Source organism: Vigna umbellata, chromosome 4 (genome assembly GCF_029865625.1).
Source record: "Vigna umbellata cultivar VRB3 chromosome 4, Vumbellata_1.0, whole genome shotgun sequence".
Lineage (NCBI taxonomy): Eukaryota > Viridiplantae > Streptophyta > Magnoliopsida > Fabales > Fabaceae > Vigna > Vigna umbellata.
Genome location: NC_142168.1, coordinates 28,480,657 through 28,495,534, shown reverse-complemented (window position 1 = coordinate 28,495,534; position 14,878 = coordinate 28,480,657). Strand labels below are relative to the sequence as shown.

General features: G+C 34.2%; 5 pseudogenes across 1 annotated transcript; 3 read left to right on the top strand and 2 right to left on the bottom strand.

The window, feature by feature from the left end:
• Positions 1-1,029: 1,029 nt before the first annotated feature.
• On the bottom strand, positions 1,030-1,781 carry LOC124827473 (miraculin pseudogene; annotated as a pseudogene).
• Positions 1,782-3,033: 1,252 nt separating this feature from the next.
• On the top strand, positions 3,034-3,654 carry LOC124827474 (miraculin pseudogene; annotated as a pseudogene).
• A 2,862-nt stretch (positions 3,655-6,516) lies between these two features.
• On the top strand, positions 6,517-7,146 carry LOC124827478 (miraculin pseudogene; annotated as a pseudogene).
• An 874-nt stretch (positions 7,147-8,020) lies between these two features.
• On the bottom strand, positions 8,021-12,417 carry LOC124827480 (disease resistance protein Roq1-like; annotated as a pseudogene). Its single transcript, XR_015785821.1, has 4 exons — positions 11,424-12,417; positions 10,168-11,272; positions 8,807-9,989; positions 8,021-8,727 (listed from the first exon to the last, which is right to left on the bottom strand). The product of XR_015785821.1 is annotated as a disease resistance protein Roq1-like (transcript).
• A 1,246-nt stretch (positions 12,418-13,663) lies between these two features.
• Positions 13,664-14,877, top strand: LOC124827479 (miraculin pseudogene; annotated as a pseudogene).
• Position 14,878: the final 1 nt, after the last annotated feature.

Here is a 14,878-nt window from a genome sequence, read left to right as displayed (position 1 = left end):
TTACCTCTTTCAGCGCACAACACCACACGCCACCAGAAAAGACACCACCACCGGACCACCTCCAATGGCAGATTGGGACCACCTCCAATGGCAGATTGGGACCACCACTCCAACGATCAACCGACCACCACTCCAACGATCAACCACGATAGGGACCACAATCAACCCAACAACAGACAAAAAAAACCAAAGAATAATGTTGCAAAGTGAGCATATTGCAGTGTATTTCGAAAATGTAGGGGGTGCAGGAATACATACCATATTCTTTCAATTGGTTGGTGAAAAATGAAGTAATCATTAATATGATCAATAACTTCCATTAATGCGACTGAACCGTGTGTAAGTGGATGAATATTAAAATAATTATGGGATGCGTAAGCCACAACTTTTGCATATTTTCATAAGGTTGCAGATTTTCAGAAGGTTATTAAAGTAATTTTGGGGTGAAGAGCTTATGTAAATAATAGTTGGTTTTTAGATTGTGTTTACATATACCGGTGAGATGTAATAAATTATTCAACACCTTTATTATGTTATTATTTCAATTTAAAAAGACAATGACAACAGAAAGAAACTTGCCATATTCTAACTTGTAATTGTAAACACAAAACAGTAATGGATGACATTTCATTTTATGATTATTGTATCTTGCATCGAAGGATTTCTTACTTTCCATAAATATATTTCTGTGACTGGTCACGTCTGTTCTTCCGTGCAACTCTCATAAATATACTTTCCATAAGTGTATGTATCAGATTTTTGTCGTATATATCTCCATTAAGCATGTGTTTTGAATACACTATTTAACGTTTTTCTCTCCCTTAATTTGACGTTCTTGAATACTAAAGCGTCTTTCCACTTTTCCAAATTTCAATTGCTGAGAAAATTTATTATAAAATTTAAGACATAAAAGTGAAGATATTTCTTCATTTTATTAACTTCTTTTAACATAACATGCATTCACAATTAACTTGATAAACACTGAATTAAAACAAAACACACTAATTAGTTTCACAGACATTAATTTGTTCAGGCAAGCTGAAACTTGACTTTGAATGGAACATCGCTTAGAGCCAAACGCTTATAGCCATTTTCATCCACAAAGATGCCAACATTCTTGCACAAGTGCTTGGAATAAGGTAACAGAGTTGGACAATAGACAATTTTATAAGCACCTTCAAACTTCTCAATCTTGAACCAGTTGCGTATGGTTCCCCAACCAGGGTTTCCCACAGAGCCACCAGTGGTCACAAACCACTGTCCTTTAGCAACATCAAAGTGGTCCAGTTTCCACACTGTCGAATACTCAGCACAACTGGTATGATCGGTGGAGAACATGATGTTCAAATCAGTGGACACACGAACAACACCTTTCTTAGGGTCAACGGGTGAGAATGACAATGGCAAGCCACGAGACCCTCCCACAAACACCACATCAAGAGGGCATGATTCACCAATGCTGGCAAGTGAAAGGCCTCCACTTTTCACGCATCTTCCGTACCTTGAGCATCCTATTAAGGGCGAAGCGGGAACAATGTAATAGCTGAGACCAACTCGGAGCTTTTTCCCTGATGTGTCAATCACTTGCTCAGGTGATGCATCTGCTGATCCAAGTAGTGGTTGAGAGCTCAAGGAAAAGAGAAGCACAAATGCTAGCAACATGTTCTTCATTATTTATTTCTGTATAATTCGGGTAGCTGTGTTCTTTGTATTCTTTTTTGTTATTGATGGATGGACTATAATGGAGATGAGAAGTATGAATTTATAGATGTCTTTATTTAATACTAATTCCATGATTTATATGCTTAATTGTTAGTAAAAGAGAAACTGTATATATTTTCTTTCAATATTTGAACAATACCATTGGCCATATCGAGTTAATATCTGAAATCATGTAGCCCTGTGTACTTACGTATTACTTACTATAGCTATGTGTAAACAGGCTTGCCATATCCGTGTTCTTTGTGGTCTTAAGCATTTTATTTGTAACTAGCTGGAATCCGTTTTTGCGTGTCTCTAGGTGATGGATAGGTTTTTAAGAGCGATAAACGTTTTCTTATTGATTCCGTGGTATGTCGCTCTTGTTATTCATGACTACATTAATTGACTTTTTCAACATGCAGCAATCTATGGGTCAATGTTTAAACATGCAGCAAAGGTTAGTCAAGATTTTAATATTATGTTAATCTTAATGATTGAAAAACCTTTATCTTTCTGCTGGCTTTGTAATTAGACGACTTTGACTTTTAATTTAATTCAATGTGAATTACAAATCTAGCTACAGTCTTATGTGACATTAAAGTGGTTCAAAGTTTCATGCAGTATTCTTAAATACATAGTTTCAAGGATATCCCAAATAAGAAGAAAAGAAGGAATTATTTGAGCTAATATACATAATTAATATCATTTAATCTATATCAATATGATATGTCGTACGGATTTTGAAAATTTTCAGTTTCAAGCCTGTCAGTGATAAACAAAGAAATGAATAAGAAATTTATATTTTTTTTCTTCAAAATGTTGTACATTTTCATATAAATAGAAAAAGGGTTAAGGTTTACAGCTATAGCATGTTTAAAAGAAAAAGTCCATTTCAGAAGCAACCTCATTGATGCTGACTAGTCCTCAGAGATTTAGACAGCGCAATCAGATTTGCTAGCAACAATTAGATATATAATTGCTACAATACAGTCTCGTGGAAAGGAATACAGGCAAATGATATTTGTTTTGGACAAAGAAAAAACAAATTAAAGCAAGCCATGGCTTAAACAGGATTAGACTTTCCGGCAGAAAATATTCAAATAATAGCAGCTAAACTTAAACTTGCTCAGTTTTAGTGAATTTCTTATGTTGATGAAAATATGGTTCCAACAGTATTAAGCAAATCAAAGATCTTATTTACATATAATTGTTGATGTTTATCGTGAACACCATGCATAAGAAGCAACCTATAAATTCATGCAAGACCATCTTCCTAAACTCCATCCATCAACCAAAATACAAGTTACTCAAAGCAGTACAAAATAAACAGTGATGAAGACAACATTGTTAGCTTTTGTCCTTCTCTTTGCCCTGATCTCACAACCACTTCTGGGAGCAGCTGAAGCCTCACCTGACGAAGTAATTGACACATCCGGCAAGCTGCTACGTGCTGGTGTCAACTACAACATTCTTCTATCGATGCCTTACAGTAATTGTAGAAGCCCACAAGGCCTTGGCCTCTCAAAGATTGGTAAATCATGCCCTCTGGATGTTGTGGTTGTGGATAGATATCATAGTTTGCCACTAAGGTTTATACCCGTTAACCCCAAAAAGGGTGTTATACGTGTCTCCACTGACCTTAACATCATGTTCCCTCCTAACATCACTTGCCCTCACCATTCCACAGTGTGGAAGCTTGATAGCTTTCAGGTTTCTAAGGGACGCTTTGTGTCCACTGGTGGTGTTAAGGGCAATCCTGGGAGGGAAACCATTGGAAATTGGTTCAAGATTGAGAAGTATGCTGGTGCTTATAAACTAGTTTATTGTCCCAGTTTGTGCCCTTCTTGCAAGGATGTTGTGTGCGAGAATGTTGGGATGTTGGTTGATGAGAAAGGGAACCATCGTTTGGCTCTAAGTGCTGTTCCGTTCCAAGTTAAATTCCTCAAGGCCTAACCAGAGTTCCTCTTGTGCACCACCAACTATGAATGTTTTCAGTGTGTTTCTGATAATGATGTGTTCTTTCCATTTTAATTTGTGAGGATATATACCCTAATTATAGGGGAATTCCTTGTTATGATGATGAATAAGTATTGAAATAATATGGACAAATGTTTTCTTCTAATTTTATATGTGGAACTGCAAAAATGTTATATAGAGGAATTGGTGAGAAGTGGAAGATTGAACTCAAATTTTCTTGTTTGAAAATGCCAAGTACTTATAGGTACTAATGAAGAGATCTAGACTCTCTTCTAAGAGCTTCTTTAATTAAAACTCCACTATATAGAATTTTCTACATCCTTCACTAATAAATGCTTTCTAGATTTTCTAAACGTCATTTTAGATATTTCTACATTTCAAATTACAATAATATTTCTCCCTCTTAATTTGAATTTTTCTTCTACACACTAATATTTGTTCTTAGTCTTTGATACTTTCCAAATTTTAATAGGTTCGTGAAGATATTTGTAATTTGATCTTGAGTATTGACTTTCTGAGCCTCACTCCCTTTCTAACAATGAATTATCTTATGAAATTATGTCTTATGCCTATATGCTTGTTTCGATTATCAAATACCAACTTCTTCGTCAATGCTTGTGGAGACTTGTTGTCTATGTAAATATTTGTAGCTTTCACTCGCGTTTTGTGTTTAATTTTGAATTCTTAATTAATTTTTTTCCTTAAAAGATTATTTTAATTAACATTTAATTATAATTGAATTTATTGAACATGAGTAACAAAAATATGTTAAAAGTAATTTTTTATAGATGCATAATTTTTTGTTGTTGCCATTATTAGTGCAGCTGTAGCTAAGTTAAGCTAATAGAGATATGAAAATAAATTGATTAAAGATTTAGGATAACTTAAAGATAAAACCAATAATAAAAAATAATCAAAATCACAAAAAATCTAGCAAAACATTGCATGAAAAAGGTAAGAAAAAATATGAAAAAGTGAAGAAAATTTGATTGGACCTTGATTAAAGAAAAGTGAAGAAAAAATATGAAAGGTTGTACCTAAGTTAACCAACACCACGGACCCTTGAGCATGTTCATTAAGCCACTTCATTATCCAACTTAATATTCTCCGTTAAAATGACGCTCTTGAATTCTTAACAGTGTTTCTCCCCTTTTTTTCAAATTTCAATTCCTAAGCTGCAGATGACAAAACGAGACGAATAGTAGGGCTATATTCACAAATATAAACCATTTACCCAGACCAAATTTACTGTAAAAACTTAAGACATAAAAGTGAAGATGCTTAAAGTCAAAATTAACCTTATAAAAACTGAATTAAAGAAAACACTCTTATTAGTTTGTGATCAGACATTAGTTTTTTCAGGAAGCTGAAACTTGACTTTGAACGGAACATTGCTTAGAGTCAAACGCCTATAGCCTTTTTCGTCCACAAAGACGCCAACATCCTTGCACAAGTGCTTAGAAGAAGGAACAGTTGGAAATCCAAGTGTGAATTTAAGTCTCACATTGAATAGAAATGAGAAAGTAGAGCATTGTATAAAGATGAAAGACCCATTAACTAATTGTCTTAAGGTTTTTGGTTCTTATATAGTTAATTCAGATCTCATTGTGTTGTATTTCTTCGGTGAACCTCCTCTTTGTTAGACCCAATGGTACCTGGCAAAGGGTATACAGATAAGTAAGTCTCGTTAATGATGGATGGACCATACTGGAGATGCGAAGTCTGAATTTATAGATTTCTTCCTTTCATATTAATTCCACCTTTTGGATTCTTTGTAGTTAGCACCATAGAAATAGTTTATATTTTCTTTAAGTAATTCAACAATACAATTGGCCATATCAAGTTGATAATTAATTGATCTGAAATCATGTAGCCATGTGCATCTATATGCTTACTATGTGTAAACATGGTTGACATTAATGTTCTTTGTGGTCTTAGGTTTTTATTTACAACTAACTGGAAACCAACTTTTGGTCTACTCTAGGCGATGGATAGGTTATGCAGAACGATAAATGCTTTCTTGTTGATTCTATGGTCTGTTCGCTCATGTTGTTCATGACTAGATAAGTTGACTTTGTCAAAATGAGTAGGTAGCCCAATCTGTGAGTTAATGTTTATAGATATAGTTCCACGGATATTCTAAAAGAGATAAGAAGAAAAATTGAGATAAGATGAATAATGCGATGAGTAAATAATATTTGAGAAAATATTAAATATCATAACATAACTTTTTACGCACTTTTAAATTCTTAAGTTTCGAGGCTCAGTAATAAACGAAGAAAAGAGTCTATAAGAAATATATAGTTTTCTTAAAAAAAAAGTGATATTTTGCTATATACAGCGAAAAAATAGAGTTCAGGGCACCGTGCATGTTAAAAAACAAAAGTGCATCTAAGAAACAAGCTCATTGATGCTGACTAACCGCGTTTATAGTCCTCAGAGATTTAGACAGAGCAACCAGATTTGAAAGCAAACCATTGGATGCTATAATTACTACAATACAATCTCCTCGAAAGGAATACTGGCAGAAGATAATTTTTTTGGGAGAAAGTAGAAACATATGAAAGCAGGCCATGGCTTAAACAGGATTCGACTTTCCCGCAAAAAACATTCAAATAATAGCAACTAAACATAAATTTGCCCAGTTTTTTAGTGAATTTCTTATGTTGATGGGTCCAACAGTATTAAGCAAATCAAGGATTTTAGTAATATAAATGTGGATGTTTATCCTGAATCCCATGGATAAGAAGCAGCCTATAAATTGATGCAAACCATCTTCCTAAACTCCATCCATCAACCAATATACAAATTACTCAAAGCATTACAAAATAAACAGTGATGAAGACAACATTGTTAGCTTTTGTCCTTCTCTCTGCCCTGATTTCACAACCACTTCTGGGAGCATCTGAGGCTTCACCTGATGAAGTAGTTGACACATCAGGCAAGCTGCTACGTGCTGGTGTCAACTACAACATTCTTCTATCCATGCCTTACGGCAAATGTAGAATTGCACAGGGCCTTGGCCTCTCAAAGATCGGTAAATCATGCCCTCTGGATGTAGTGGTTGTGGACAGATATCATAGTTTGCCACTAAGGTTTATACCTGTTAACCCCAAAAAGGGTGTTATACGTGTCTCCACTGACCTAAACATCATGTTCCCTCCTAACATCACTTGCCCTCACCATTCCACGGTGTGGAAGCTTGAGAGTTTTAAGGTTTCTAAGGGACGCTCACTCTCGTTGGTGTCAACCGGTGGTGTTAAGGGCAACCCTGGTCGGGAAACCATTGGAAATTGGTTCAAGATTGAGAAGTACGGTGGTGCTTATAAACTGGTCTATTGTCCGAGCGTGTGCCCTTATTGCAAGCATGTTGAGTGTGAGAATGTTGGGATGTTTGTTGATGAGAAAGGGAATCACCGTTTGGCTCTAAGTGCTGTTCCATTCCAAGTTAAATTCCTCAAGGCCTAACCACAGTACCTCTTGTTGTGCATGAACAACTAAATGTTTAACTCTTTCTTATAATAATGTGTTCGTTCCATGTTAATTTGTGAGGATACCCTAATTATAGGTGATATCCTTGTTATGAAATAAATAAGTACTCAAATAAATGGACAATTGTTTTCTTCTAATTTGTATGTTCTTATTTTACGAGTGTATATGATAATTTCCAAACATAGAATAGCCACGCCTTTAATTACATTCCAAAAATGCTTTATTACCACTGCATAATTCTGCACTAGGATGATCCTGTGACTGTGTTGATTATTGATCACTTCTAAGCCATTCATTCCATTCACAATTCACAAGTTATATCTTTGTCCTCCATTGATTTTCATTCAACAATTTTTTACATGGCGCTTGATATTAAATAGTACAAAATTTATAAACATAAGGAAATTTATTAAGAAAATTTTATGTATAGTAAAGATGAGTAACAGTACATTTGTATATTAATAATTATTAAAGAAGTGACTATATATATAGATATATATATACATATATATATATATTAATTAATTAATGGTATCCCTGCAGGAAGAGGGAGTATGATTAATGTTCCTATCCTCGTACTGGCAAGGGGTTTATTGTAAGAAAAGTTTGAGGTATTTGTTCATTAATATTTTTGTTACATTGATCACTTATCAAAGTAAAACATCATGTTATAAAATAGAAGCATGGTATTGAATCTAATTCATGAATAGGTATTGTGTTTAAGTGCACAGTTACTTTTTGTCTTTTAGATGTCTAAGATAGTTATGTCTTCCCTTATTGGATAAAATAATTTAGAAATGAGAAAAGTAACCATACAAATGAAAACAGAGATAAAACTTGACAGGCAGAAAATGCATCAAATCTTAATCAATCATAGTTTTGGGATTTGAAAGGAAAATTACAATGCAAAACTAAATAGAGTGGTGATACTCAGGTTGGGTTGTTTGTGAGGTTAGATAAAATTAATAATACAAAGCAAGAGAACAACATAAAGGAACCTATAAAAAACTTGCATGTCAACATTAAACCTCTTTCACAGAAGGGTTGTGATTGGGAAGTGTTGAGGTGATTGTCTTCATTTGTGTTTGCATAAGGATCATCATATCGAATGTCCTCCATGCTGCTGTTTTCCTCTTTTACAACATGGATTCCGATTATTTTAATGAGGGAACTCTCTATCAAACCTTCATATGTGATCGTCACCTGATTCCATTCCTTTTCTAAAGACACTTCTTCCATCAGATCATCATCAGTGGAGAAATGTGAGTGTTGTAGATCAAAGAGATGTGTATAATCTGATTCCAACATCTTCACTTGTCTGTTCAGATAATGTAACAAATATTGTTTTCTAACTCTGCCATTGATGAACATAATGTATCTAACCAATCCTGTCACGTTATCACCCAGTACAGGTGCAATAAGAAGACAAAGAACTTTGGCAGGGAATTTATTTCGAAACCAGAAAGAAATTGAAGGTTCCTTCCTCTGTTTATGGAACCACTCTGGAATACTTCCTCCTGGAAAGATAAAATCAGTCCCTCCAGCCTCGTGAAGCTGCTGTTAATCATAATTTATCAAAAATTCATTAAATGAACTACATATTATCAAATCAAATTCATTAAAAACATGACAAAACCTGATTTAACAGCATGCTTGAACCCGTGGAAGTCAAGGATGTACAGTTTATTGCCCTGAAATATTTCAAGTTTGGTGGAACCCCTCTAATTTCCTGAAGATGCTTGCAATCATTCACATCGAGAGAAAATAGGCTGTGAAATTCTTTGATGCATTCAGGAAGGAATGTGACATTACTTTCCCTTAGCCTCAAATGACTCACTTGAGCTAACTGCTTGAAACTTGCTGAAAAAAAATCATCATTCAAGTTGCAAGATAAAACCCAAAACATATGTATCTTTGGAGATACCATTGAACCCTCTTTTTCTTCACCCTCTTGTGATTTTACCCATTGCCACCCCTTGCCTTTATGAACTCTAAAATCAGACAGTTCAGGCGTCAAGACAGTGCTACTTAACTGAACAAAATCACAGCTCATCTCTAATTCTTGTAGTCCAGTAAGATTATGAAATGAAACAGGCAAGTTTTTTATGGGAAGTTCAAACAAACTAAGTTTCCTTATGTTTCCCATCTTTCCTAATATTTCTGGAAAATTCTCAAGACTTGAACAATATGAAAGTTCAAGTTGTTCAAGAGAGGTCAAGTTGAGAGGTGGAAATCTCCTAAGCTTCTTGCAACCTTTAGATTTCAATATTTTAAGTTTATTCAGAAAACCAATTGAGTCGTGAACTACTATTAATCTCCCACACTTTTTAAATGAAAGTACTTCCAAATTTAAGAGATCAGACAAGTTAGGTATCTGCGTTAAATAATTGCACTTGTCAAAATTCAAGACGGTTAGATTCTCCAACTTCTGCAAAGAAAATAATGGAGAAAAGGCATAAGAACCGATTGAATACATTTGAAGTGTATTCATCAATTCACAAGATAAAGAATTTATTCTCTAAACTTGCCTTTGATGAACCATGAAACCCAAATGACGTAAAAGGACTGTGAGGTAACTTGCATATCACAAGTTTTCTCGGATCAAAATTTGATGGTAAACAATTTGAAGGGTATCCATGCCATTCCAGTACTCTCAAACTTTCTGGAAAATAATTGGGACCTTCAGAAAATTTACCATTTCTTATGATAAGTATTTTAAGGTTTTTCATCTTTCTGAAGGCATTTCTATTCCAGTGTATCGTTTCTTCTCTCTTAGATATGGAGATATCTAGACAGATGATATCAATTTTACCAGTTCCCTGTTAATGCAAAGAGGCACAAATCAAGAGGTTATTAGTTATATGTAAGTAATCAATTCACGTGTAGAGAAATTTATAAATTGTCAAGAAAAAGAAAAATTATGATATGAATATATGATAAACGAAAAAGACATATCAATTTGAGAAACAAAACAAACAATCCATGAGTCTCACTTACCGTGTTGTATTTTAAAACTTGAATTATATCTTTTGGTAACCATAGCCTCTTGTGTTTTCCTGGCTCTTCAGGTGATTCATGTTGGTCAATTTGTCTACCCATAGCATGAATCAAGTCGTGCATTTCGACCGTACTACTCTGACTAATCTTTATGAGAGATTTTTCAACCAACACACTAATATGATGTTTCATGCTGTCATCATAAAGAGCACGAAGCATATGTTCAATCTCTGTCAATTTACATCCTTTCAAGCAACAGGCAATGTCAAGAAAAACATTTTTCTCTTCTCTTCCCAAAGTATCAAAACTTACTTTAAGTATCTTTAGGATTTCATCACTAGGAATTCTTTTGTAATGTTCAATAGCAGAATCCCATTCTTCTACACTTTTTCCAACCAAGTTGGAACCTATTACTTCCAAGGCCAATGGAAGGCCAGAAGCATAAGTTACTGCACGATGCAAAACTTCCTGATAACTTGGATCAGCCTTTTCCCTCTTAAAATTTTTCCATGTTAGTAATTGAAGAGCATCATAATAGTTCAATTTATTCACAACATAAGTTCTTTTAACGTCATAAGATGTCAGAAGATGTTGGTCCCGAGTGGTAATGATGACTCTGCTACCGGGACCAAACCAATTACATCTGCCAACAAATGTCTTTAATTGCTCAATCTTGTCAACATCATCTAGAATCAAGAGAACCTTCTTTCGCCTCAGCCTCTGCTGTATCATTGATGCTCCTTCTTGCCAACTTGTTAAGATGATATTCTTCTGTCTTAGGATTTTCGAAAGAAGGATGCTTTGGAGGTGTTTTAGCCCATATTTGTTTGATTCTTCTCTCACATTTTGAAGAAAACACGATTCATCAAAATTAGCAGCAATCAAATTATAAACTGCCAGAGCAAGTGTTGTTTTTCCTATCCCACCCATTCCATGGATCCCTATCACAACACCATCATGAGATCCTAAATCCAAAAGCTTCTTTACCTCTTGGACTTTTGACTCTAGTCCCACTAGGTAATCATCCACAGGTAAATGAACACTGCTAATCTCCCTAGAGACCCGCTCAACAATCCTCCCAATAAACTCGTGTTCATATTCATTTCTGTTCAAACAAAAAGTTAAATGATACGTATATCAATTGACAAGGTTAACAAGTATTTCTTTTCTTTTCAGAATTTCAAGTTAAATCGTTAGACAAGTAAAACTAACCACATATATAAATTACAAGGTAGTATGAAAAGTAAGACAAGTACCCATGTTTGAAATGATAACCAGAGAGATCAGCCACTTGTTGGAGAGCCATCTTCCATTTCTGCAACTTTTCAGCTTTGAATCTTTTCTGATGCTTAGCTAATGCTTCCCCATAAGTACCTTTCTGGTGTCTTACATCTGAAGGGTCCATCATATAAAAGACTGGTATGACCAACAGCCCTTTTGTCCTGCAGTCAAGGATGGTTGTAAGTTCATCTAAGCAAAACGAGGAGGAAGCATAGTCTTTAGAGAGCACAGTGATGCCAATCCTGGACTCTTCAATTGCATTCAAAAGAGCAGGTGTTATTTCCTCTCCGCTCTGAAGCTTCTCATCATCAATGAAAGTGTGGATTCCCTTGTCATCAAGGGCTTTGTAGAGATTGCCAGTGAAACCGTGACGTGTGTCTTCGCCTCTGAAACTGAGAAACACCTCATAGATGAAGGAAGAGGAACATGATCGCAAAGCCATGAGGACCCAGAAGAAAGGCTACTATGAGTATGGATGGAGAATGGATTCCAGAATCAATCAAGAATGAAAGATCACTTTGTTTCAATTGAAACTTTGATTAACGTAAAATAACCAATTCAACTAAGCTTGATACTGCAATCAATAACATAAAATTGTTTTCAAATGTATTAGTCTTCTGGATCCACCGTCCTTCGGCTATAAAATCAACATTAATAAACGTCCTCTTATACCTTTTGAAGTAGTATATAATTTAACAACAATATAAATTTCATTGAATTGGCCAAAATCGTTGACCTTATCCTTTATGCATAAATTATACAAGTCTATAATAGAGAAACATTGAACCATAAATTGAATCTTTCAGGCTACTAAAATCCCAACACCCACGTAATTCAGAGTAAACAAGTTACTAAACCGTGAAGTTTATCTATCTTTTATTTGCAGTTCTCCTTTTTTTTTCTGCAGCCAGCCAACCCTCAGTTCTTTTCACCCTTTTCTCTCTGCTTTCTCTTTTTTCTTGTTGTGGAGAAAAAATTCTCAAAGGAAGTTGTTTTTGATATGCATATCAGGTAGCATTGTATTACAAGATGTAGTGAGTCCACTGTGTGGAAGTTTGATGCTTTTAATGATTTAACTAGACAGTGGTTTTAAGAATATGATGATGATTACAATCTCGTGTTCTGCTCCAAACTGTGCAACTTTTGCAAACCTTTGTGAAAGAATCTGAGAGTTCAGTAGTAAGGGGGACCGACAAAATTATCATGGACAAAAAGAAAATCAAATTTAAAGATCTAAAATTCAAATAAATACATATTAAGCAAGGATAAATATTGTAAATATTTACTTAATATCTTTTTTGTTTAAATTAGTTTTTAGGAAATATTTAAATTTTAAAATATCTTCCAGTTTTTAGAAATTAGTTATTATTTAGAAATTTAAGATTAAGATATTGTAAATATTTAATATTTTTTTACTTTTATTTTATATATATATATATATATATATATATATATATATATATATATATATATATATATATATATATATATATATATATGAATAAGAGCCCTATAATTCCCAACAATTCAATCTTTAAAAACATGAATAAAATTGATGTGTTTATATTGTTTTAATATTGTCTGAATGAATTACGTATTAATCTCTTCCTGACGTGCTTTTGTGATTTGGTTCAATTTCCATAGTGATCTTAGATTATTTAAGAATTATTTCTGGTCTCTAATTATTTTTAAAATTTCAACGGGAAAGTTCCAAAAAAGAGAAGTTGATTAAGTAGGCACTTTGTTTTGCAATTAAAAACTGCATGATCCATCTATCTAATAATAATTTATTTCCAATATGACTAACTCTTATTTCATGACATTCTGACCAATCTTTCTTTACGAACAACTTCTCCAATCACAACCCTCAATTCGGACATACTTACCGTAAAAAACATCTCACGCACCAAAATTGATTTTGTGGTAATTTTTAATAATTATTTACAGATCATAATTTATTTCATAATTGATTAACAATGTAAAACTCATTTGTAAGTTTCATTGATGTAAAAAAACTATATATGTAGTTTGTGCAAAAATAGTAGTATACCTAATTTTTTATTATTTATTGTGAACCTCATTTTCTGTCCCACCACCTGCCTAAATTTGGGGAAAAGAACAACCAACATAAAGAAAACAAAAACAAAGACAGAGAGAGTGAGAGAAAACAAGATATTCATTAATTTCAAATGGAAATGCACTAAACTATGTGCTTCTTTATGCTTTGCATCCTAAACAGAGGAAGAACTTTCTCTCTAGTCTTAAACATGGTACAAGAAGTTAGGCTCTGAAATATTGAGCTTAAACCAAACTGTAACTTCATCAGAAACTTAAAAATCTAGCCAACCACAACTTCTTTTACAAAATTGAATCTTTATAGGCCAATTGTATAAGAAGAAATCCATGACTTTGGTGCACATGGGTACACAGATTCCATCCCCTTGCTTATATAAATGTAAATCTCACCCTTCTTCCATATCCATCTCACAGGAGTTACAAGAAGAAAAAAATTAAACACAGAAAAATGAAGATGACATTGGTAGCATTGATACTAGTGGTTGGCTTGAGCACAAAGGCACTACTTGGGGAAGCAGGTGCTGCACCAGACCAAATTGTGGACACATCAGGGAAGAAGGTGCGAGCTGGTGACTATTACTACATTGTTCCAGCATCCTCTGATGTAGCTGGCCTTAATCTCTCAACCACAGGTCAAGATTGCCCTCTTGATCTTGTAGTTGTTGATGGTTACCAAGGCCTGCAATTTATGTTTCTACCTGTTAATGAGAAGAAAGGTGTCATTCGCGTTTCCACTGATCTCAACATTTTATTCGCCACCTACACAGGTTGTCCAGATTCCACAGTGTGGAAGCTTAAGGACTATGATTATTCAACATCACTGTGGTTTGTCTCAACTGGTGGCGCTTTGGGCAACCCTGGCCCTCAAACCATCCAAAGTTGGTTCAAGATTGAGAGGTTCGAGGATGCTTACAAGATGGTTTATTGTCCAAGTGTGTGCAATTATTGCAATTATCCATGCAGTGATATTGGAATATATCAGGACCAATATGGCAAGCGTTTGGCTCTTACTTCTGAGCCATACAAAGTGCAGTTCCAGAAGGTTTAATACTAAATTTTGGTTTATATCAAAATCTTAATGAGTAAAGTGTATGGCACTTCTTGCACTTTCCGTACAAGATTATTCTCAAGCTGAGTTCCATGTACTGAACTATACATAATGAATAAACAAGATGTCTTCTATTGAGTCTTTTTAAAATTTCTATTTTCTGTTTGTGGTTATTTACTAGTAAGAAAATCTTCCCTGAGATCGTAAACTCCTAAGACTATATTTAAGCTAAGAAAAATTTCATTCGTAGAAGAATTTTCCTTTAAACAATTAACACTACCATTATGGCTTGTCTAAATATGAGTA